Source organism: Pleurodeles waltl, chromosome 8 (genome assembly GCF_031143425.1).
Source record: "Pleurodeles waltl isolate 20211129_DDA chromosome 8, aPleWal1.hap1.20221129, whole genome shotgun sequence".
Taxonomy (NCBI): domain Eukaryota; kingdom Metazoa; phylum Chordata; class Amphibia; order Caudata; family Salamandridae; genus Pleurodeles; species Pleurodeles waltl.
The window spans coordinates 1516927890-1516952810 of NC_090447.1; the positions used below are offsets into that span (position 1 = coordinate 1516927890).

The following is a 24921-nucleotide window of genomic DNA, read 5'->3' on the forward strand; positions in this document are numbered from 1 at the left end:
ACATGCCTAACAAGCTGAGTGCTTGGTCTTTGGCACAACCCAGGATTGGACCAAGGACCTTTTTTATCTTTAGTCTAACATTCTCCCAACTGAGATATTTTAGCCAGGTGTCATGAAAAGCTTTCCGTATCATTTTTAATCATTGTAGACAAGACACAGAAGTCTAAATCATTCACTGTGAGGGTACAGCTATGTCTTAAACTTTGCTGTATCCTTCTCCAGTTAACTGGGTGTAATTAGGGAATTCGTTTTTTATTGTGCAAGCTAGGTATTTCTTTTTTTCTAAACTCTAAATAGGCTAGCAATCTAATGCACAGAAATGTGTGGCATGAGTAAGCAAGCTATTTCATCCGACACTTTGGTTCAAGGGAAGATGGAGACTGATGCAGACTGCGGGTTACCTAAAAATCAAGACAGAAACAGTAAATAATGGAAGTCAAAGCTGAAGGCAAGAGAGGTGGAATCCATTTTGAAAGGAAGATAGAAAACAAGTACTGTCTTGTACTGATGGTATGTCAATTAGGTTGATGAAAGGTTTTATCAATTAAATAAAACGTCACCAGAAGCTGAATCCAAGAAAGAAACACGCCTAACAAGCTGTCTTCTGAGTCTTTGTCGAAACCCGGGATTGAACCAGGGACCTTCAGATCTTCAGTCTAACACTCTCCCAACTGAGCTATTTCGGCCAGTTATTTCACAGGTCCCTCCGTTTTCTTCTTAAGCATTGTAGACAAGACATACACCTCGAAATCATTCACTTTGAGGGTACAGCTATGTCTTAAACTTCCGGTATCCTTCTGCAGCTAACTGGGTGCAATTACTCATTTACTTTTTTGGTGCGCAACCTAGGTACTTCTTTTATTCCAAACTCTGAATAGGCACACAAATGTGTGGGATGAGTAAGCAAGCTATATCATCTGACAGCTTGGTTCATGGGAAAATGGAAGATGATGCAGCCTAAGCTTTACATTAAAATCAAGATAGAAACTGGAAATAATGGAAGTCAAAGCTGAAGGCAAGAGAGGTGGAAGCCATTTTGAAAGGAAGATAGAACGCAAGTGCTGTGCTCTACTGATGGTATGTCGAACAGGTTATTAAAAGGTTTCATCTATGAACTAAAATGTCTACTGAAGCTGACTCCAAGAGAGAACTACACCTAATTAGCTAGGTGCTCAGTCCTTGCCAAAACCCGGGATTGAACCAGAGAGCTTTAGATCTTCAGTTTAACGCTCTCCCAAATGAGCTATTTCGGCCAGTTGTCAGAGAATACCTTCCTGATGATTCTTAATCATTGCAGGCAACAAGTGGGCATCTGATCAATCACTAGGAGGGTACATCTATGTGTTAAAGTATGCTGTATCCTTCTGCAGCTAACTGGGCACAATTAGTCAATTTATTTTTTATTGCGCAAGCTAGGTATTTCTTTTTTTCTAAACGCTAAATAGGCTAGCAATCTAATACACAGAAATGTGTGGCATGAGGAAGCAAGCTATATCATCTGACACTTTGGTCCAAAGTTAGATGGAAAATGATGCAGGCTACAGTTTACCCTAAAATCGAGATAGAAACGGCAAATAATGGAAGTCAAAGCTGAAGGCAAGAGAGGTGGAATCCATTTTGAAAAGAAGTTAGAAAACAAGTACTGTCTTGTACTGATGGTATGTCAATTAGGTTGATGAAAGGTTTTATTAATTAAATAAAACGTCCCCGGAAGCTGACTCCAAGAAAGAAACACGCCTAACAAGCTGTCTTCTGAGTCTTTGCCGAAACCCGGGATTGAACCAGGGACCTTTAGATCTTCAGTCTAACGCTCTCCCAACTGAGCTATTTCGGCCACTTATTGCGCAGGTCCCTCCGTATTTTTCTTAATCATTGTAGACAAGACATACACCCCGAAATCATTCACTTTGAGGGTACAGCTATGTCTTAAACTTCCGGTATCCTTCTGCAGCTAACTGGGTGCAATTACTCATTTACTTTTTTGGTGCGCAACCTAGGTACTTCTTTTATTCCAAACTCTGAATAGGCACACAAATGTGTGGGATGAGTAAGCAAGCTATATCATCTGACAGCTTGGTTCATGGGAAAATGGAAGATGATGCAGCCTAAGCTTTAAATTAAAATCAAGATAGAAACTGGAAATAATGGAAGTCAAAGCTGAAGGCAACAGAGGTGGAAGCCATTTTGAAAGGAAGATAGAACGCAAGTGCTGTGCTCTACTGATGGTATGTTGATCAGGTTATTAAAAGGTTTCATCTATGAACTAAAATGTCTACTGAAGCTGACTCCAAGAGAGAACTACACCTAATTAGCTAGGTGCTCAGTCCTTGCCAAAACCCGGGATTGAACCAGGGACCTTTAGATCTTCAATCTAACGCTCTCCCAACTGAGCTATTTCGGCCACTTATTTCACAGGTCCCTCCGTATTCTTCTTAATCATTGTAGACAAGACATACACCTCGAAATCATTCACTTTGAGGGTACAGCTATGTCTTAAACTTCCGGTATCCTTCTGCAGCTAACTGGGTGCAATTACTCATTTACTTTTTTGGTGCGCAACCTAGGTACTTCTTTTATTCCAAACTCTGAATAGGCACACAAATGTGTGGGATGAGTAAGCAAGCTATATCATCTGACAGCTTGGTTCATGGGAAAATGTAAGATGATGCAGCCTAAGGTTTACATTAAAATCAAGATAGAAACTGGAAATAATGGAAGTCAAAGCTGAAGGCAAGAGAGGTGGAAGCCATTTTGAAAGGAAGATAGAACGCAAGTGCTGTGCTCTACTGATGGTATGTCGAACAGGTTATTAAAAGGTTTCATCTATGAACTAAAATGTCTACTGAAGCTGACTCCAAGAGAGAACTACACCTAATTAGCTAGGTGCTCAGTCCTTGCCAAAACCCGGGATAGAACCAGAGAGCTTTAGATCTTCAGTTTAACGCTCTCCCAAATGAGCTATTTCGGCCAGTTGTCAGAGAATACCTTCCTGATGATTCTTAATCATTGCAGGCAACAAGTGGGCATCTGATCAATCACTAGGAGGGTACATCTATGTGTTAAAGTATGCTGTATCCTTCTGCAGCTAACTGGGCACAATTAGTCAATTTATTTTTTATTGCGCAAGCTAGGTATTTCTTTTTTTCTAAACGCTAAATAGGCTAGCAATCTAATACACAGAAATGTGTGGCATGAGGAAGCAAACTATATCATCTGACACTTTGGTCCAAGGTTAGATGGAAAATGATGCAGGCTACAGTTTACCCTAAAATCGAGATAGAAACGGCAAATAATGGAAGTCAAAGCTGAAGGCAAGAGAGGTGGAATCCATTTTCAAAGAAAGATAGAAAACACGTACTGTCTTGTACTGATGGTATGTCAATTAGGTTGATGAAAGGTTTTATTAATTAAATAAAACGTCACCGGAAGCTGACTCCAAAAAAGAAACTTGCCTGACGAACTAGCTGCTCAGTCTTTGACCAAACCAAGGATTTAACCAGGGACCCTTAGATCTAAAGTTTGACGTCCTCGCAACTGAGCTCTTTCAGCCCGTTTTTTCACAGTGCCTTCCTTATTATTGTTAATCATTGTAGACAAGAAATATAAGTCGCAATCATTCACTGTGAGAGTACAGCTATGTGTTACACTTTGCTGTATCCTTCTGTAGCTAACTAGGGGCAATTACTCCTTTACTTTTTTGCTACGCGAGGTAGGTACTTCTTTTTTTCTAAACTCTGAATAGGCTACCACTCTCATAAACAGAAATGTGTGGCATGACCAAGCAAGCTATATCATCTGACAGTTTGGCTCATGGGAAAATGGAAGATGACGCCGGCTAGGGTTTACATTAAAATCAAGATAGAAACGGGAAATAATGGAAGTCAAAGCTGAAGGCAAGAGAGGTGGAAGCCATTTTGAAAGGAAGATAGAAAATAAGTTCTCTTTTGTACCGATGGCATGTCGATCAGGTTGATGCAAGTTTTTATCAATGAAATAAAATGTCACTTGAGAGTGACTCCAAGAAAGAAACATGCCTAACAAGCTGAGTGCTTGGTCTTTGGCACAACCCAGGATTGAACCAAGGACCTTTTTTATCTTTAGTCTAACATTATCCTAACTGAGATATTTTAGCCAGGTGTCATGAAAAGCTTTCCGTATCATTTTTAATCATTGTAGACAAGACACAGAAGTCTAAATCATTCACTGTGAGGGTACAGCTATGTCTTAAACTTTGTTGTATCCTTCTCCAGTTAACTGGGTGTAATTAGGGAATTTGTTTTTTATTCTGCAAGCTAGGTATTTCTTTTTTTCTAAACTCTAAATAGGCTAGCAATCTAATGCACAGAAATGTGTGGCATGAGTAAGCAAGCTATTTCCTCCGACACTTTGGTTCAAGGGAAGATGGAGACTGATGCAGACTGCGGGTTACCTAAAAATCAAGATAAAAACAGTAAATAATGGAAGTCAAAGCTGAAGGCAAGAGAGGTGGAATCCATTTTGAAAGGAAGATAGAAAACAAGTACTGTCTTGTACTGATGGTATGTCAATTAGGTTGATGAAAGGTTTTATCAATTAAATAAAACGTCACCAGAAGCTGAATCCAAGAAAGAAACACGCCTAAAAAGCTGTCTTCTGAGTCTTTGCCGAAACCCGGGATTGAACCAGGGACCTTTAGATCTTCAGTCTAACGCTCTCCCAACTGAGCTATTTCGGCCAGTTATTTCACAGCTCCCTCCGTTTTCTTCTTAATCATTGTAGACAAGACATACACCTCCAAATCATTCACTTTGATGGTACAGCTATGTCTTAAACTTCCGGTATCCTTCTGCAGCTAACTGGGTGCATTTACTCATTTACTTTTTTGGTGCGCAACCTAGGTACTTCTTTTATTCCAAACTCTGAATAGGCACACAAATGTGTGGGATGAGTAAGCAAGCTATATCATCTGACAGCTTGGTTCATGGGAAAATAGAAGATGATGCAGCCTAAGCTTTACATTAAAATCAAGATACAAACTGGAAATAATGGAAGTCAAAGCTGAAGGCAACAGAGGTGGAAGCCATTTTGAAAGGAAGATAGAACGCAAGTGCTGTGCTCTACTGATGGTATGTCGATCAGGTTATTGAAAGGTTTCATCTATGAACTAAAATGTCTACTGAAGCTGACTCCAAGAGAGAACTACACCTAATTAGCTAGGTGCTCAGTCCTTGCCGAAACCCGGGATTGAACCAGGGACCTTTAGATCTTCAGTCTAACGCTCTCCCAACTGAGCTATTTCGGCCAGTTGTCAGAGAATACCTTCCTGATGATTCTTAATCATTGTAGGCAACAAGTGGGCATCTGATCAATCACTAGGAGGGTACATCTATGTGTTAAAGTATGCTGTATCCTTCTGCAGCTAACTGGGCACAATTAGTCAATTTATTTTTTATTGCGCAAGCTAGGTATTTCTTTTTTTCTAAACGCTAAATAGGCTAGCAATCTAATACACAGAAATGTGTGGCATGAGGAAGCAAGCTATATCATCTGACACTTTGGTCCAAGGTTAGATGGAAAATGATGCAGGCTACAGTTTACCCTAAAATCGAGATAGAAACGGCAAATAATCGAAGTCAAAGCTGAAGGCAAGAGAGGTGGAAACCATTTTCAAAGGAAGATAGAAAACACGTACTGTCTTGTACTGATGGTATGTCAATTAGGTTGATGAAAGGTTTTATCAATTAAATAAAACGTCACCAGAAGCTGAATCCAAGAAAGAAACACGCCTAACAAGCTGCCTTCTGAGTCTTTGTCGAAACCCGGGATTGAACCAGGGACCTTTAGATCTTCAGTCTAACACTCTCCCAACTGAGCTATTTCGGCCAGTTATTTCACAGGTCCCTCCGTTTTCTTCTTAATCATTGTAGACAAGACATACACCTCGAAATCATTCACTTTGAGGGTACAGCTATGTCTTAAACTTCCGGTATCCTTCTGCAGCTAACTGGGTGCATTTACTCATTTACTTTTTTGGTGCGCAACCTAGGTACTTCTTTTATTCCAAACTCTGAATAGGCACACAAATGTGTGGGATGAGTAAGCAAGCTATATCATCTGACAGCTTGGTTCATGGGAAAATAGAAGATGATGCAGCCTAAGCTTTACATTAAAATCAAGATAGAAACTGGAAATAATGGAAGTCAAAGCTGAAGGCAAGAGAGGTGGAAGTCATTTTGAAAGGAAGATAGAACGCAAGTGCTGTGTTCTACTGATGGTATGTCGATCAGGTTATTGAAAGGTTTCATCTATGAATTAAAATGTCTACTGAAGCTGACTCCAAGAGAGAACTACACCTAATTAGCTAGGTGCTCACTCCTTGCCAAAACCCGGGATTGAACCAGGGACCTTTAGATCTTCAGTCTAACGCTCTCCCAACTGAGCTATTTCGGCCAGTTGTCAAAGAATACCTTCCTGATGATTCTTAATCATTGTAGGCAACAAGTGGGCATCTGATCAATCACTAGGAGGGTACATCTATGTGTTAAAGTATGCTGTATCCTTCTGCAGCTAACTGGGCACAATTAGTCAATTCATTTTTTATTGCGCAAGCTAGGTATTTCTTTTTTTCTAAACGCTAAATAGGCTAGCAATCTAATACACAGAAATGTGTGGCATGAGGAAGCAAGCTATATCATCTGACACTTTGGTCCAAGGTTAGATGGAAAATGATGCAGGCTACAGTTTACCCTAAAATCGAGATAGAAACGGGAAATAATGGAAGTCAAAGCTGAAGGCAAGAGAGGTGGAATCCATTTTCAAAGGAAGATAGAAAACACGTACTGTCTTGTACTGATGGTATGTCAATTAGGTTGATGAAAGGTTTTATTAATTAAATAAAACGTCACCGGAAGCTGACTCCAAAAAAGAAACTTGCCTGACGAACTAGCTGCTCAGTCTTTGACCAAACCAAGAATTTAACCAGGGACCCTTAGATCTAAAGTTTGACGTCCTCGCAACTGAGCTCTTTCAGCCCGTTTTTTCACAGTGCCTTCCTTATTATTATTAATCATTGTAGACAAGAAATATAAGTCGCAATCATTCACTGTGAGGGTACAGCTATGTGTTACACTTTGCTGTATCCTTCTGTAGCTAACTGGGGGCAATTACTCCTTTACTTTTTTGCTACGCGAGCTAGGTACTTCTTTTTTTCTAAACTCTGAATAGGCTACCATTCTCATAAACAGAAATGTGTGGCATGACTAAGCAAGCTATATCATCTGACAGTTTGGCTCATGGGAAAATGGAAGATGACGCCGCCTACGGTTTACATCAAAATCAAGATAGAAACGGGAAATAATGGAAGTCAAAGCTGAAGGCAAGAGAGGTGGAAGCCATTTTGAAAGGAAGATAGAAAATAAGTGCTCTTTTGTACCGATGGCATGTCGATCAGGTTGATGCAAGTTTTTATCAATGAAATAAAATGTCCCTTGAGAGTGACTCCAAGAAAGAAACATGCCTAACAAGCTGAGTGCTTGGTCTTTGGCACAACCTAGGATTGAACCAAGGACCTTTTTTTATCTTTAGTCTAACATTCTCCCAACTGAGATATTTAAACCAGGTGTCATGAAAAGCTTTCCGTATCATTTTTAATCATTGTAGACAAGACACAGAAGTCTAAATCATTCACTGTGAGGGTACAGCTATGTCTTAAACTTTGCTGTATCCTTCTCCAGTTAACTGGGTGTAATTAGGGAATTCGTTTTTTATTGTGCAAGCTAGGTATTTCTTTTTTTCTAAGCTCTAAATAGGCTAGCAATCTAATGCACAGAAATGTGTGGCATGAGTAAGCAAGCTATTTCATCCGACACTTTGGTTCAAGGGAAGATGGAGACTGATGCAGACTGCGGGTTACCTAAAAATCAAGACAGAAACAGTAAATAATGGAAGTCAAAGCTGAAGGCAAGAGAGGTGGAATCCATTTTGAAAGGAAGATAGAAAACAAGTACTGTCTTGTACTGATGGTATGTCAATTAGGTTGAGGAAAGGTTTTATCAATTAAATAAAACGTCACCAGAAGCTGAATCCAAGAAAGAAACACGCCTAACAAGCTGTCTTCTGAGTCTTTGCCGAAACCCGGGATTGAACCAGGGACCTTTAGATCCTCAGTCTAACGCTCTCCCAACTGAGCTATTTCAGCCAGTTATTTCACAGGTCCCTCCGTTTTCTTCTTAATCATTGTAGACAAGACATACACCTCGAAATCATTCACTTTGAGGGTACAGCTATGTCTTAAACTTCCGGTATCCTTCTGCAGCTAACTGGGTGCATTTACTCATTTACTTTTTTGGTGCGCAACCTAGGTACTTCTTTTATTCCAAACTCTGAATAGGCACACAAATGTGTGGGATGAGTAAGCAAGCTATATCATCTGACAGCTTGGTTCATGGGAAAATAGAAGATGATGCAGCCTAAGCTTTACATTAAAATCAAGATAGAAACTGGAAATAATGGAAGTCAAAGCTGAAGGCAAGAGAGGTGGAAGCCATTTTGAAAGGAAGATAGAACGCAAGTGCTGTGCTCTACTGATGGTATGTCGATCAGGTTATTGAAAGGTTTCATCTAAGAACTAAAATGTCTACTGGAGCTGACTCCAAGAGAGAACTACACCTAATTAGCTTGGTGCTCAGTCCTTGCCGAAACCCGGGATTGAACCAGGGACCTTTAGATCTTCAGTCTAACGCTCTCCCAACTGAGCTATTTCGGCCAGTTGTCAAAGAATACCTTCCTGATGATTCTTAATCATTGTAGGCAACAAGTGGGCATCTGATCAATCACTAGGAGGGTACATCTATGTGTTAAAGTATGCTGTATCCTTCTGCAGCTAACTGGGCACAATTAGTCAATTAATTTTTTATTGCGCAAGCTAGGTATTTCTTTTTTTCTAAACGCTAAATAGGCTAGCAATCTAATACACAGAAATGTGTGGCATGAGGAAGCAAGCTATATCATCTGACACTTTGGTCCAAGGTTAGATGGAAAATGATGCAGGCTACAGTTTACCCTAAAATCGAGATAGAAACGGCAAATAATGGAAGTCAAAGCTGAAGGCAAGAGAGGTGGAATCCATTTTCAAAGAAAGATAGAAAACACGTACTGTCTTGTACTGATGGTATGTCAATTAGGTTGATGAAAGGTTTTATTAATTAAATAAAACGTCACCGGAAGCTGACTCCAAAAAAGAAACTTGCCTGACGAACTAGCTGCTCAGTCTTTGACCAAACCAAGGATTTAACCAGGGACCCTTAGATCTAAAGTTTGACGTCCTCGCAACTGAGCTCTTTCAGCCCGTTTTTTCACAGTGCCTTCCTTATTATTGTTAATCATTGTAGACAAGAAATATAAGTCGCAATCATTCACTGTGAGGGTACAGCTATGTGTTACACTTTGCTGTATCCTTCTGTAGCTAACTGGGGGCAATTACTCCTTTACTTTTTTGCTACGTGAGGTAGGTACTTCTTTTTTTCTAAACTCTGAATAGGCTACCACTCTCATAAACAGAAATGTGTGGCATGACCAAGCAAGCTATATCATCTGACAGTTTGGCTCATGGGAAAATGGAAGATGACGCCGGCTACGGTTTACATTAAAATCAAGATAGAAACGGGAAATAATGGAAGTCAAAGCTGAAGGCAAGAGAGGTGGAAGCCATTTTGAAAGGAAGATAGAAAATAAGTTCTCTTTTGTACCGATGGCATGTCGATCAGGTTGATGCAAGTTTTTATCAATGAAATAAAATGTCACTTGAGAGTGACTCCAAGAAAGAAACATGCCTAACAAGCTGAGTGCTTGGTCTTTGGCACAACCCAGGATTGAACCAAGGACCTCTTTAATCTTTAGTCTAACATTATCCTAACTGAGATATTTTAGCCAGGTGTCATGAAAAGCTTTCCGTATCATTTTTAATCATTGTAGACAAGACACAGAAGTCTAAATCATTCACTGTGAGGGTACAGCTATGTCTTAAACTTTGTTGTATCCTTCTCCAGTTAACTGGGTGTAATTAGGGAATTTGTTTTTTATTCTGCAAGCTAGGTATTTCTTTTTTTCTAAACTCTAAATAGGCTAGCAATCTAATGCACAGAAATGTGTGGCATGAGTAAGCAAGCTATTTCATCCGACACTTTGGTTCAAGGGAAGATGGAGACTGATGCAGACTGCGGGTTACCTAAAAATCAAGATAGAAACAGTAAATAATGGAAGTCAAAGCTGAAGGCAAGAGAGGTGGAATCCATTTTGAAAGGAAGATAGAAAACAAGTACTGTCTTGTACTGATGGTATGTCAATTAGGTTGATGAAAGGTTTTATCAATTAAATAAAACGTCACCAGAAGCTGAATCCAAGAAAGAAACACGCCTAATAAGCTGTCTTCTGAGTCTTTGCCGAAACCCGGGATTGAACCAGGGACCTTTAGATCTTCAGTCTAACCCTCTCCCAACTGAGCTATTTCGGCCAGTTATTTCACAGCTCCCTCCGTTTTCTTCTTAATCATTGTAGACAAGACATACACCTCCAAATCATTCACTTTGATGGTACAGCTATGTCTTAAACTTCCGGTATCCTTCTGCAGCTAACTGGGTGCATTTACTCATTTACTTTTTTGGTGCGCAACCTAGTTACTTCTTTTATTCCAAACTCTGAATAGGCACACAAATGTGTGGGATGAGTAAGCAAGCTATATCATCTGACAGCTTGGTTCATGGGAAAATAGAAGATGATGCAGCCTAAGCTTTACATTAAAATCAAGATAGAAACTGGAAATAATGGAAGTCAAAGCTGAAGGCAAGAGAGGTGGAAGCCATTTTGAAAGGAAGATAGAACGCAAGTGCTGTGCTCTACTGATGGTATGTCGATCAGGTTATTGAAAGGTTTCATCTATGAACTAAAATGTCTACTGAAGCTGACTCCAAGAGAGAACTACACCTAATTAGCTAGGTGCTCAGTCCTTGCCGAAACCAGGGATTGAACCAGGGACCTTTAGATCTTCAGTCTAACGCTCTCCCAACTGAGCTATTTCGGCCAGTTGTCAGAGAATACCTTCCTGATGATTCTTAATCATTGTAGGCAACAAGTGGGCATCTGATCAATCACTAGGAGGGTACATCTATGTGTTAAAGTATGCTGTATCCTTCTGCAGCTAACTGGGCACAATTAGTCAATTTATTTTTTATTGCGCAAGCTAGGTATTTCTTTTTTTCTAAACGCTAAATAGGCTAGCAATCTAATACACAGAAATGTGTGGCATGAGGAAGCAAGCTATATCATCTGACACTTTGGTCCAAGGTTAGATGGAAAATGATGCAGGCTACAGTTTACCCTAAAATCGAGATAGAAACGGCAAATAATCAAAGTCAAAGCTGAAGGCAAGAGAGGTGGAAACCATTTTCAAAGGAAGATAGAAAACACGTACTGTCTTGTACTGATGGTATGTCAATTAGGTTGATGAAAGGTTTTATCAATTAAATAAAACGTCACCAGAAGCTGAATCCAAGAAAGAAACACGCCTAACAAGCTGCCTTCTGAGTCTTTGTCGAAACCCGGGATTGAACCAGGGACCTTTAGATCTTCAATCTAACACTCTCCCAACTGAGCTATTTCGGCCAGTTATTTCACAGGTCCCTCCGTTTTCTTCTTAATCATTGTAGACAAGACATACACCTCGAAATCATTCACTTTGAGGGTACAGCTATGTCTTAAACTTCCGGTATCCTTCTGCAGCTAACTGGGTGCATTTACTCATTTACTTTTTTGGTGCGCAACCTAGGTACTTCTTTTATTCCAAACTCTGAATAGGCACACAAATGTGTGGGATGAGTAAGCAAGCTATATCATCTGACAGCTTGGTTCATGGGAAAATAGAAGATGATGCAGCCTAAGCTTTACATTAAAATCAAGATAGAAACTGGAAATAATGGAAGTCAAAGCTGAAGGCAAGAGAGGTGGAAGCCATTTTGAAAGGAAGATAGAACGCAAGTGCTGTGCTCTACTGATGGTATGTCGATCAGGTTATTGAAAGGTTTCATCTATGAACTAAAATGTCTAATGAAGCTGACTCCAAGAGAGAACTACACCTAATTAGCTAGGTGCTCACTCCTTGCCAAAACCCGGGATGGAACCAGGTACCTTTAGATCTTCAGTCTAACGCTATCCCAACTGAGCTATTTCGGCCAGTTGTCAAAGAATACCTTCCTGATGATTCTTAATCATTGTAGGCAACAAGTGGGCATCTGATCAATCACTAGGAGGGTACATCTATGTGTTAAAGTATGCTGTATCCTTCTGCAGCTAACTGGGCACAATTAGTCAATTTATTTTTTATTGCGCAAGCTAGGTATTTCTTTTTTTCTAAACGCTAAATAGGCTAGCAATCTAATACACAGAAATGTGTGGCATGAGGAAGCAAGCTATATCATCTGACACTTTGGTCCAAGGTTAGATGGAAAATGATGCAGGCTACAGTTTACCCTAAAATCGAGATAGAAACGGGAAATAATGGAAGTCAAAGCTGAAGGCAAGAGAGGTGGAATCCATTTTCAAAGGAAGATAGAAAACACGTACTGTCTTGTACTGATGGTATGTCAATTAGGTTGATGAAAGGTTTTATTAATTAAATAAAACGTCACCGGAAGCTGACTCCAAAAAAGAAACTTGCCTGACGAACTAGCTGCTCAGTCTTTGACCAAACCAAGAATTTAACCAGGGACCCTTAGATCTAAAGTTTGACGTCCTCGCAACTGAGCTCTTTCAGCCCGTTTTTTCACAGTGCCTTCCTTATTATTATTAATCATTGTAGACAAGAAATATAAGTCGCAATCATTCACTGTGAGGGTACAGCTATGTGTTACACTTTGCTGTATCCTTCTGTAGCTAACTGGAGGCAATTACTCCTTTACTTTTTTGCTACGCGAGGTAGGTACTTCTTTTTTTCTAAACTCTGAATAGGCTACCATTCTCATAAACAGAAATGTGTGGCATGACTAAGCAAGCTATATCATCTGACAGTTTGGCTCATGGGAAAATGGAAGATGACGCTGCCTACGGTTTACATCAAAATCAAGATAGAAACGGGAAATAATGGAAGTCAAAGCTGAAGGCAAGAGAGGTGGAAGCCATTTTGAAAGGAAGATAGAAAATAAGTGCTCTTTTGTACCGATGGCATGTCGATCAGGTTGATGCAAGTTTTTATCAATGAAATAAAATGTCCCTTGAGAGTGACTCCAAGAAAGAAACATGCCTAACAAGCTGAGTGCTTGGTCTTTGGCCCAACCCAGGATTGGACCAAGGACCTTTTTTATCTTTAGTCTAACATTCTCCCAACTGAGATATTTAAACCAGGTGTCATGAAAAGCTTTCCGTATCATTTTTAATCATTGTAGACAAGACACAGAAGTCTAAATCATTCACTGTGAGGGTACAGCTATGTCTTAAACTTTGCTGTATCCTTCTCCAGTTAACTGGGTGTAATTAGGGAATTCGTTTTTTATTGTGCAAGCTAGGTATTTCTTTTTTTCTAAACTCTAAATAGGCTAGCAATCTAATGCACAGAAATGTGTGGCATGAGTAAGCAAGCTATTTCATCCGACACTTTGGTTCAAGGGAAGATGGAGACTGATGCAGACTGCGGGTTACCTAAAAATCAAGATAGAAACAGTAAATAATGGAAGTCAAAGCTGAAGGCAAGAGAGGTGGAATCCATTTTGAAAGGAAGATAGAAAACAAGTACTGTCTTGTACTGATGGTATGTCAATTAGGTTGATGAAAGGTTTTATCAATTAAATAAAACGTCACCAGAAGCTGAATCCAAGAAAGAAACACGCCTAAAAAGCTGTCTTCTGAGTCTTTGCCGAAACCCGGGATTGAACCAGGGACCTTTAGATCTTCAGTCTAACCCTCTCCCAACTGAGCTATTTCGGCCAGTTATTTCACAGCTCCCTCCGTTTTCTTCTTAATCATTGTAGACAAGACATACACCTCCAAATCATTCACTTTGATGGTACACCTATGTCTTAAACTTCCGGTATCCTTCTGCAGCTAACTGGGTGCAATTACTCATTTACTTTTTTGGTGCGCAACCTAGGTACTTCTTTTATTCCAAACTCTGAATAGGCACACAAATGTGTGGGATGAGTAAGCAAGCTATATCATCTGACAGCTTGGTTCATGGGAAAATGTAAGATGATGCAGCCTAAGGTTTACATTAAAATCAAGATAGAAACTGGAAATAATGGAAGTCAAAGCTGAAGGCAAGAGAGGTGGAAGCCATTTTGAAAGGAAGATAGAACGCAAGTGCTGTGCTCTACTGATGGTATGTCGAACAGGTTATTAAAAGGTTTCATCTATGAACTAAAATGTCTACTGAAGCTGACTCCAAGAGAGAACTACACGTAATTAGCTAGGTGCTCAGTCCTTGCCAAAACCCGGGATTGAACCAGAGAGCTTTAGATCATCAGTTTAACGCTCTCCCAAATGAGCTATTTCGGCCAGTTGTCAGAGAATACCTTCCTGATGATTCTTAATCATTGCAGGCAACAAGTGGGCATCTGATCAATCACTAGGAGGGTACATCTATGTGTTAAAGTATGCTGTATCCTTCTGCAGCTAACTGGGCACAATTAGTCAATTTATTTTTTATTGCGCAAGCTAGGTATTTCTTTTTTTCTAAACGCTAAATAGGCTAGCAATCTAATACACAGAAATGTGTGGCATGAGGAAGCAAGCTATATCATCTGACACTTTGGTCCAAGGTTAGATGGAAAATGATGCAGGCTACAGTTTACCCTAAAATCGAGATAGAAACGGCAAATAATGGAAGTCAAAGCTGAAGGCAAGAGAGGTGGAATCCATTTTCAAAGAAAGATAGAAAACACGTACTGTCTTGTACTGATGGTATGTCAATTAGGTTGATGAAAGGTTTTATTAATTAAATAAAACGTCACCGGAAGCTGACTCCAAAAAAGAAACTTGCCTGACGAACTAGCTGCTCAGTCTTTGACCAAACCAAGGATTTAACCAGGGACCCTTAGATCTAAAGTTTGACGTCCTCGCAACTGAGCTCTTTCAGCCCGTTTTTTCACAGTGCCTTCCTTATTATTGTTAATCATTGTAGACAAGAAATATAAGTCGCAATCATTCACTGTGAGGGTACAGCTATGTGTTACACTTTGCTGTATCCTTCTGTAGCTAACTGGGGGCAATTACTCCTTTACTTTTTTGCTACGCGAGGTAGGTACTTCTTTTTTTCTAAACTCTGAATAGGCTACCACTCTCATAAACAGAAATGTGTGGCATGACCAAGCAAGCTATATCATCTGACAGTTTGGCTCATGGGAAAATGGAAGATGACGCCGGCTAGGGTTTACATTAAAATCAAGATAGAAACGGGAAATAATGGAAGTCAAAGCTGAAGGCAAGAGAGGTGGAAGCCATTTTGAAAGGAAGATAGAAAATAAGTTCTCTTTTGTACCGATGGCATGTCGATCAGGTTGATGCAAGTTTTTATCAATGAAATAAAATGTCACTTGAGAGTGACTCCAAGAAAGAAACATGCCTAACAAGCTGAGTGCTTGGTCTTTGGCACAACCCAGGATTGAACCAAGGACCTTTTTTATCTTTAGTCTAACATTATCCTAACTGAGATATTTTAGCCAGGTGTCATGAAAAGCTTTCCGTATCATTTTTAATCATTGTAGACAAGACACAGAAGTCTAAATCATTCACTGTGAGGGTACAGCTATGTCTTAAACTTTGTTGTATCCTTCTCCAGTTAACTGGGTGTAATTAGGGAATTTGTTTTTTATTCTGCAAGCTAGGTATTTCTTTTTTTCTAAACTCTAAATAGGCTAGCAATCTAATGCACAGAAATGTGTGGCATGAGTAAGCAAGCTATTTCATCCGACACTTTGGTTCAAGGGAAGATGGAGACTGATGCAGACTGCGGGTTACCTAAAAATCAAGATAGAAACAGTAAATAATGGAAGTCAAAGCTGAAGGCAAGAGAGGTGGAATCCATTTTGAAAGGAAGATAGAAAACAAGTACTGTCTTGTACTGATGGTATGTCAATTAGGTTGATGAAAGGTTTTATCAATTAAATAAAACGTCACCAGAAGCTGAATCCAAGAAAGAAACACGCCTAAAAAGCTGTCTTCTGAGTCTTTGCCGAAACCCGGGATTGAACCAGGGACCTTTAGATCTTCAGTCTAACGCTCTCCCAACTGAGCTATTTCGGCCAGTTATTTCACAGCTCCCTCCGTTTTCTTCTTAATCATTGTAGACAAGACATACACCTCCAAATCATTCACTTTGATGGTACAGCTATGTCTTAAACTTCCGGTATCCTTCTGCAGCTAACTGGGTGCATTTACTCATTTACTTTTTTGGTGCGCAACCTAGGTACTTCTTTTATTCCAAACTCTGAATAGGCACACAAATGTGTGGGATGAGTAAGCAAGCTATATCATCTGACAGCTTGGTTCATGGGAAAATAGAAGATGATGCAGCCTAAGCTTTACATTAAAATCAAGATACAAACTGGAAATAATGGAAGTCAAAGCTGAAGGCAACAGAGGTGGAAGCCATTTTGAAAGGAAGATAGAACGCAAGTGCTGTGCTCTACTGATGGTATGTCGATCAGGTTATTGAAAGGTTTCATCTATGAACTAAAATGTCTACTGAGGCTGACTCCAAGAGAGAACTACACCTAATTAGCTAGGTGCTCAGTCCTTGCCGAAACCCGGGATTGAACCAGGGACCTTTAGATCTTCAGTCTAACGCTCTCCCAACTGAGCTATTTCGGCCAGTTGTCAGAGAATACCTTCCTGATGATTCTTAATCATTGTAGGCAACAAGTGGGCATCTGATCAATCACTAGGAGGGTACATCTATGTGTTAAAGTATGCTGTATCCTTCTGCAGCTAACTGGGCACAATTAGTCAATTTATTTTTCATTGCGCAAGCTAGGTATTTCTTTTTTTCTAAACGCTAAATAGGCTAGCAATCTAATACACAGAAATGTGTGGCATGAGGAAGCAAGCTATATCATCTGACACTTTGGTCCAAGGTTAGATGGAAAATGATGCAGGCTACAGTTTACCCTAAAATCGAGATAGAAACGGCAAATAATCGAAGTCAAAGCTGAAGGCAAGAGAGGTGGAAACCATTTTCAAAGGAAGATAGAAAACACGTACTGTCTTGTACTGATGGTATGTCAATTAGGTTGATGAAAGGTTTTATCAATTAAATAAAACGTCACCAGAAGCTGAATCCAAGAAAGAAACACGCCTAACAAGCTGCCTTCTGAGTCTTTGTCGAAACCCGGGATTGAACCAGGGACCTTTAGATCTTCAGTCTAACACTCTCCCAACTGAGCTATTTCGGCCAGTTATTTCACAGGTCCCTCCGTTTTCTTCTTAAGCATTGTAGACAAGACATACACCTCGAAATCATTCACTTTGAGGGTACAGCTATGTCTTAAACTTCCGGTATCCTTCTGCAGCTAACTGGGTGCATTTACTCATTTACTTTTTTGGTGCGCAACCTAGGTACTTCTTTTATTCCAAACTCTGAATAGGCACACAAATGTGTGGGATGAGTAAGCAAGCTATATCATCTGACAGCTTGGTTCATGGGAAAATAGAAGATGATGCAGCCTAAGCTTTACATTAAAATCAAGATAGAAACTGGAAATAATGGAAGTCAAAGCTGAAGGCAAGAGAGGTGGAAGCCATTTTCAAAGGAAGATAGAACGCAAGTGCTGTGCTCTACTGATGGTATGTCGATCAGGTTATTGAAAGGTTTCATCTATGAACTAAAATGTCTACTGAAGCTGACTCCAAGAGAGAACTACACCTAATTAGCTAGGTGCTCACTCCTTGCCAAAACCCGGGATTGAACCAGGGACCTTTAGATCTTCAGTCTAACGCTCTCCCAACTGAGCTATTTCGGCCAGTTGTCAAAGAATACCTTCCTGATGATTCTTAATCATTGTAGGCAACAAGTGGGCATCTGATCAATCACTAGGAGGGTACATCTATGTGTTAAAGTATGCTGTATCCTTCTGCAGCTAACTGGGCACAATTAGTCAATTTATTTTTTATTGCGCAAGCTAGGTATTTCTTTTTTTCTAAACGCTAAATAGGCTAGCAATCTAATACACAGAAATGTGTGGCATGAGGAAGCAAGCTATATCATCTGACACTTTGGTCCAAGGTTAGATGGAAAATCATGCAGGCTACAGTTTACCCTAAAATCGAGATAGAAACGGGAAATAATGGAAGTCAAAGCTGAAGGCAAGAGAGGTGGAATCCATTTTCAAAGGAAGATAGAAAACACGTACTGTCTTGTACTGATGGTATGTCAATTAGGTTGATGAAAGGTTTTATTAATTAAATAAAACGTCACCGGAAGCTGACTCCAAAAAAGAAACTTGCCTGACGAACTAGCTGCTCAGTCTTTGACCAAACCAAGAATTTAACCAGGGACCCTTAGATCTAAAGTTTGACGTCCTCGCAACTGAGCTCTTTCAGCCCGTTTTTTCACAGTGCCTTCCTTATTATTATTAATCATTGTAGACAAGAAATATAAGTCGCAATCATTCACTGTGAGGGTACAGCTATGTGTTACACTTTGCTGTATCCTTCTGTAGCTAACTGGGGGCAATTACTCCTTTACTTTTTTGCTACGCGAGCTAGGTACTTCTTTTTTTCTAAACTCTGAATAGGCTACCATTCTCATAAACAGAAATGTGTGGCATGACTAAGCAAGCTATATCATCTGACAGTTTGGCTCATGGGAAAATGGAAGATGACGCCGCCTACGGTTTACATCAAAATCAAGATAGAAACGGGAAATAATGGAAGTCAAAGCTGAAGGCAAGAGAGGTGGAAGCCATTTTGAAAGGAAGATAGAAAATAAGTGCTCTTTTGTACCGATGGCATGTCGATCAGGTTGATGCAAGTTTTTATCAATGAAATAAAATGTCCCTTGAGAGTGACTCCAAGAAAGAAACATGCCTAACAAGCTGAGTGCTTGGTCTTTGGCACAACCCAGGATTCAACCAAGGACCTTTTTTATCTTTAGTCTAACATTCTCCCAACTGAGATATTTAAACCAGGTGTCATGAAAAGCTTTCCGTATCATTTTTAATCATTGTAGACAAGACACAGAAGTCTAAATCATTCACTGTGAGGGTACAGCTATGTCTTAAACTTTGCTGTATCCTTCTCCAGTTAACTGGGTGTAATTAGGGAATTCGTTTTTTATTGTGCAAGCTAGGTATTTCTTTTTTTCTAAGCTCTAAATAGGCTAGCAATCTAATGCACAGAAATGTGTGGCATGAGTAAGCAAGCTATTTCATCCGACACTTTGGTTCAAGGGAAGATGGAGACTGATGCAGACTGCGGGTTACCTAAAAATCAAGACAGAAACAGTAAATAATGGAAGTCAAAGCTGAAGGCAAGAGAGGTGGAATCCATTTTGAAAGGAAGATAGAAAACAAGTACTGTCTTGTACTGATGGTATGTCAATTAGGTTGATGAAAGGTTTTATCAATTAAATAAAACGTCACCAGAAGCTGAATCCAAGAAAGAAACACGCCTAACAAGCTGTCTTCTGAGTCTTTGCCGAAACCCGGGATTGAACCAGGGACCTTTAGATCCTCAGTCTAACGCTCTCCCAACTGAGCTATTTCAGCCAGTTATTTCACAGGTCCCTCCGTTTTCTTCTTAATCATTGTAGACAAGACATACACCTCGAAATCATTCACTTTGAGGGTACAGCTATGTCTTAAACTTCCGGTATCCTTCTGCAGCTAACTGGGTGCATTTACTCATTTACTTTTTTGGTGCGCAACCTAGGTACTTCTTTTATTCCAAACTCTGAATAGGCACACAAATGTGTGGGATGAGTAAGCAAGCTATATCATCTGACAGCTTGGTTCATGGGAAAATAGAAGATGATGCAGCCTAAGCTTTACATTAAAATCAAGATAGAAACTGGAAATAATGGAAGTCAAAGCTGAAGGCAAGAGAGGTGGAAGCCATTTTGAAAGGAAGATAGAACGCAAGTGCTGTGCTCTACTGATGGTATGTCGATCAGGTTATTGAAAGGTTTCATCTAAGAACTAAAATGTCTACTGGAGCTGACTCCAAGAGAGAACTACACCTAATTAGCTTGGTGCTCAGTCCTTGCCGAAACCCGGGATTGAACCAGGGACCTTTAGATCTTCAGTCTAACGCTCTCCCAACTGAGCTATTTCGGCCAGTTGTCAAAGAATACCTTCCTGATGATTCTTAATCATTGTAGGCAACAAGTGGGCATCTGATCAATCACTAGGAGGGTACATCTATGTGTTAAAGTATGCTGTATCCTTCTGCAGCTAACTGGGCACAATTAGTCAATTAATTTTTTATTGCGCAAGCTAGGTATTTCTTTTTTTCTAAACGCTAAATAGGCTAGCAATCTAATACACAGAAATGTGTGGCATGAGGAAGCAAGCTATATCATCTGACACTTTGGTCCAAGGTTAGATGGAAAATGATGCAGGCTACAGTTTACCCTAAAATCGAGATAGAAACGGCAAATAATGGAAGTCAAAGCTGAAGGCAAGAGAGGTGGAATCCATTTTCAAAGAAAGATAGAAAACACGTACTGTCTTGTACTGATGGTATGTCAATTAGGTTGATGAAAGGTTTTATTAATTAAATAAAACGTCACCGGAAGCTGACTCCAAAAAAGAAACTTGCCTGACGAACTAGCTGCTCAGTCTTTGACCAAACCAAGGATTTAACCAGGGACCCTTAGATCTAAAGTTTGACGTCCTCGCAACTGAGCTCTTTCAGCCCGTTTTTTCACAGTGCCTTCCTTATTATTGTTAATCATTGTAGACAAGAAATATAAGTCGCAATCATTCACTGTGAGGGTACAGCTATGTGTTACACTTTGCTGTATCCTTCTGTAGCTAACTGGGGGCAATTACTCCTTTACTTTTTTGCTACGTGAGGTAGGTACTTCTTTTTTTCTAAACTCTGAATAGGCTACCACTCTCATAAACAGAAATGTGTGGCATGACCAAGCAAGCTATATCATCTGACAGTTTGGCTCATGGGAAAATGGAAGATGACGCCGGCTACGGTTTACATTAAAATCAAGATAGAAACGGGAAATAATGGAAGTCAAAGCTGAAGGCAAGAGAGGTGGAAGCCATTTTGAAAGGAAGATAGAAAATAAGTTCTCTTTTGTACCGATGGCATGTCGATCAGGTTGATGCAAGTTTTTATCAATGAAATAAAATGTCACTTGAGAGTGACTCCAAGAAAGAAACATGCCTAACAAGCTGAGTGCTTGGTCTTTGGCACAACCCAGGATTGAACCAAGGACCTCTTTAATCTTTAGTCTAACATTATCCTAACTGAGATATTTTAGCCAGGTGTCATGAAAAGCTTTCCGTATCATTTTTAATCATTGTAGACAAGACACAGAAGTCTAAATCATTCACTGTGAGGGTACAGCTATGTCTTAAACTTTGTTGTATCCTTCTCCAGTTAACTGGGTGTAATTAGGGAATTTGTTTTTTATTCTGCAAGCTAGGTATTTCTTTTTTTCTAAACTCTAAATAGGCTAGCAATCTAATGCACAGAAATGTGTGGCATGAGTAAGCAAGCTATTTCATCCGACACTTTGGTTCAAGGGAAGATGGAGACTGATGCAGACTGCGGGTTACCTAAAAATCAAGATAGAAACAGTAAATAATGGAAGTCAAAGCTGAAGGCAAGAGAGGTGGAATCCATTTTGAAAGGAAGATAGAAAACAAGTACTGTCTTGTACTGATGGTATGTCAATTAGGTTGATGAAAGGTTTTATCAATTAAATAAAACGTCACCAGAAGCTGAATCCAAGAAAGAAACACGCCTAATAAGCTGTCTTCTGAGTCTTTGCCGAAACCCGGGATTGAACCAGGGACCTTTAGATCTTCAGTCTAACCCTCTCCCAACTGAGCTATTTCGGCCAGTTATTTCACAGCTCCCTCCGTTTTCTTCTTAATCATTGTAGACAAGACATACACCTCCAAATCATTCACTTTGATGGTACAGCTATGTCTTAAACTTCCGGTATCCTTCTGCAGCTAACTGGGTGCATTTACTCATTTACTTTTTTGGTGCGCAACCTAGTTACTTCTTTTATTCCAAACTCTGAATAGGCACACAAATGTGTGGGATGAGTAAGCAAGCTATATCATCTGACAGCTTGGTTCATGGGAAAATAGAAGATGATGCAGCCTAAGCTTTACATTAAAATCAAGATAGAAACTGGAAATAATGGAAGTCAAAGCTGAAGGCAAGAGAGGTGGAAGCCATTTTGAAAGGAAGATAGAACGCAAGTGCTGTGCTCTACTGATGGTATGTCGATCAGGTTATTGAAAGGTTTCATCTATGAACTAAAATGTCTACTGAAGCTGACTCCAAGAGAGAACTACACCTAATTAGCTAGGTGCTCAGTCCTTGCCGAAACCCGGGATTGAACCAGGGACCTTTAGATCTTCAGTCTAACGCTCTCCCAACTGAGCTATTTCGGCCAGTTGTCAGAGAATACCTTCCTGATGATTCTTAATCATTGTAGGCAACAAGTGGGCATCTGATCAATCACTAGGAGGGTACATCTATGTGTTAAAGTATGCTGTATCCTTCTGCAGCTAACTGGGCACAATTAGTCAATTTATTTTTTATTGCGCAAGCTAGGTATTTCTTTTTTTCTAAACGCTAAATAGGCTAGCAATCTAATACACAGAAATGTGTGGCATGAGGAAGCAAGCTATATCATCTGACACTTTGGTCCAAGGTTAGATGGAAAATGATGCAGGCTACAGTTTACCCTAAAATCGAGATAGAAACGGCAAATAATCAAAGTCAAAGCTGAAGGCAAGAGAGGTGGAAACCATTTTCAAAGGAAGATAGAAAACACGTACTGTCTTGTACTGATGGTATGTCAATTAGGTTGATGAAAGGTTTTATCAATTAAATAAAACGTCACCAGAAGCTGAATCCAAGAAAGAAACACGCCTAACAAGCTGCCTTCTGAGTCTTTGTCGAAACCCGGGATTGAACCAGGGACCTTTAGATCTTCAATCTAACACTCTCCCAACTGAGCTATTTCGGCCAGTTATTTCACAGGTCCCTCCGTTTTCTTCTTAATCATTGTAGACAAGACATACACCTCGAAATCATTCACTTTGAGGGTACAGCTATGTCTTAAACTTCCGGTATCCTTCTGCAGCTAACTGGGTGCATTTACTCATTTACTTTTTTGGTGCGCAACCTAGGTACTTCTTTTATTCCAAACTCTGAATAGGCACACAAATGTGTGGGATGAGTAAGCAAGCTATATCATCTGACAGCTTGGTTCATGGGAAAATAGAAGATGATGCAGCCTAAGCTTTACATTAAAATCAAGATAGAAACTGGAAATAATGGAAGTCAAAGCTGAAGGCAAGAGAGGTGGAAGCCATTTTGAAAGGAAGATAGAACGCAAGTGCTGTGCTCTACTGATGGTATGTCGATCAGGTTATTGAAAGGTTTCATCTATGAACTAAAATGTCTAATGAAGCTGACTCCAAGAGAGAACTACACCTAATTAGCTAGGTGCTCACTCCTTGCCAAAACCCGGGATGGAACCAGGTACCTTTAGATCTTCAGTCTAACGCTATCCCAACTGAGCTATTTCGGCCAGTTGTCAAAGAATACCTTCCTGATGATTCTTAATCATTGTAGGCAACAAGTGGGCATCTGATCAATCACTAGGAGGGTACATCTATGTGTTAAAGTATGCTGTATCCTTCTGCAGCTAACTGGGCACAATTAGTCAATTTATTTTTTATTGCGCAAGCTAGGTATTTCTTTTTTTCTAAACGCTAAATAGGCTAGCAATCTAATACACAGAAATGTGTGGCATGAGGAAGCAAGCTATATCATCTGACACTTTGGTCCAAGGTTAGATGGAAAATGATGCAGGCTACAGTTTACCCTAAAATCGAGATAGAAACGGGAAATAATGGAAGTCAAAGCTGAAGGCAAGAGAGGTGGAATCCATTTTCAAAGGAAGATAGAAAACACGTACTGTCTTGTACTGATGGTATGTCAATTAGGTTGATGAAAGGTTTTATTAATTAAATAAAACGTCACCGGAAGCTGACTCCAAAAAAGAAACTTGCCTGACGAACTAGCTGCTCAGTCTTTGACCAAACCAAGAATTTAACCAGGGACCCTTAGATCTAAAGTTTGACGTCCTCGCAACTGAGCTCTTTCAGCCCGTTTTTTCACAGTGCCTTCCTTATTATTATTAATCATTGTAGACAAGAAATATAAGTCGCAATCATTCACTGTGAGGGTACAGCTATGTGTTACACTTTGCTGTATCCTTCTGTAGCTAACTGGAGGCAATTACTCCTTTACTTTTTTGCTACGCGAGGTAGGTACTTCTTTTTTTCTAAACTCTGAATAGGCTACCATTCTCATAAACAGAAATGTGTGGCATGACTAAGCAAGCTATATCATCTGACAGTTTGGCTCATGGGAAAATGGAAGATGACGCTGCCTACGGTTTACATCAAAATCAAGATAGAAACGGGAAATAATGGAAGTCAAAGCTGAAGGCAAGAGAGGTGGAAGCCATTTTGAAAGGAAGATAGAAAATAAGTGCTCTTTTGTACCGATGGCATGTCGATCAGGTTGATGCAAGTTTTTATCAATGAAATAAAATGTCCCTTGAGAGTGACTCCAAGAAAGAAACATGCCTAACAAGCTGAGTGCTTGGTCTTTGGCCCAACCCAGGATTGGACCAAGGACCTTTTTTATCTTTAGTCTAACATTCTCCCAACTGAGATATTTAAACCAGGT

The 24921-nt window shown here is 39.8% G+C and overlaps 14 non-coding genes across 14 annotated transcripts; all 14 read right to left on the reverse strand.

Annotated features, from left to right (window-relative positions):
- Positions 1-1761: 1761 nt before the first annotated feature.
- TRNAF-GAA (transfer RNA phenylalanine (anticodon GAA)) lies at positions 1762-1834 on the reverse strand. The gene has a single exon. It is a non-coding gene; the product is annotated as a tRNA-Phe (tRNA).
- Positions 1835-2328: 494 nt separating this feature from the next.
- TRNAF-GAA (transfer RNA phenylalanine (anticodon GAA)) lies at positions 2329-2401 on the reverse strand. Its single transcript has one exon. It is a non-coding gene; the product is annotated as a tRNA-Phe (tRNA).
- A 2240-nt stretch (positions 2402-4641) lies between these two features.
- TRNAF-GAA (transfer RNA phenylalanine (anticodon GAA)) lies at positions 4642-4714 on the reverse strand. The gene has a single exon. It is a non-coding gene; the product is annotated as a tRNA-Phe (tRNA).
- Positions 4715-5208: 494 nt separating this feature from the next.
- Positions 5209-5281, reverse strand: TRNAF-GAA (transfer RNA phenylalanine (anticodon GAA)). Its single transcript has one exon. It is a non-coding gene; the product is annotated as a tRNA-Phe (tRNA).
- A 1075-nt stretch (positions 5282-6356) lies between these two features.
- TRNAF-GAA (transfer RNA phenylalanine (anticodon GAA)) lies at positions 6357-6429 on the reverse strand. The gene has a single exon. It is a non-coding gene; the product is annotated as a tRNA-Phe (tRNA).
- Positions 6430-8103: 1674 nt separating this feature from the next.
- On the reverse strand, positions 8104-8176 carry TRNAL-GAG (transfer RNA leucine (anticodon GAG)). Its single transcript has one exon. It is a non-coding gene; the product is annotated as a tRNA-Leu (tRNA).
- A 494-nt stretch (positions 8177-8670) lies between these two features.
- Positions 8671-8743, reverse strand: TRNAF-GAA (transfer RNA phenylalanine (anticodon GAA)). Its single transcript has one exon. It is a non-coding gene; the product is annotated as a tRNA-Phe (tRNA).
- A 5701-nt stretch (positions 8744-14444) lies between these two features.
- On the reverse strand, positions 14445-14517 carry TRNAI-GAU (transfer RNA isoleucine (anticodon GAU)). Its single transcript has one exon. It is a non-coding gene; the product is annotated as a tRNA-Ile (tRNA).
- Positions 14518-16190: 1673 nt separating this feature from the next.
- Positions 16191-16263, reverse strand: TRNAF-GAA (transfer RNA phenylalanine (anticodon GAA)). The gene has a single exon. It is a non-coding gene; the product is annotated as a tRNA-Phe (tRNA).
- A 494-nt stretch (positions 16264-16757) lies between these two features.
- TRNAF-GAA (transfer RNA phenylalanine (anticodon GAA)) lies at positions 16758-16830 on the reverse strand. Its single transcript has one exon. It is a non-coding gene; the product is annotated as a tRNA-Phe (tRNA).
- Positions 16831-17905: 1075 nt separating this feature from the next.
- TRNAF-GAA (transfer RNA phenylalanine (anticodon GAA)) lies at positions 17906-17978 on the reverse strand. Its single transcript has one exon. It is a non-coding gene; the product is annotated as a tRNA-Phe (tRNA).
- A 1673-nt stretch (positions 17979-19651) lies between these two features.
- On the reverse strand, positions 19652-19724 carry TRNAL-GAG (transfer RNA leucine (anticodon GAG)). Its single transcript has one exon. It is a non-coding gene; the product is annotated as a tRNA-Leu (tRNA).
- A 494-nt stretch (positions 19725-20218) lies between these two features.
- On the reverse strand, positions 20219-20291 carry TRNAF-GAA (transfer RNA phenylalanine (anticodon GAA)). The gene has a single exon. It is a non-coding gene; the product is annotated as a tRNA-Phe (tRNA).
- Positions 20292-22531: 2240 nt separating this feature from the next.
- Positions 22532-22604, reverse strand: TRNAF-GAA (transfer RNA phenylalanine (anticodon GAA)). Its single transcript has one exon. It is a non-coding gene; the product is annotated as a tRNA-Phe (tRNA).
- Positions 22605-24921: the final 2317 nt, after the last annotated feature.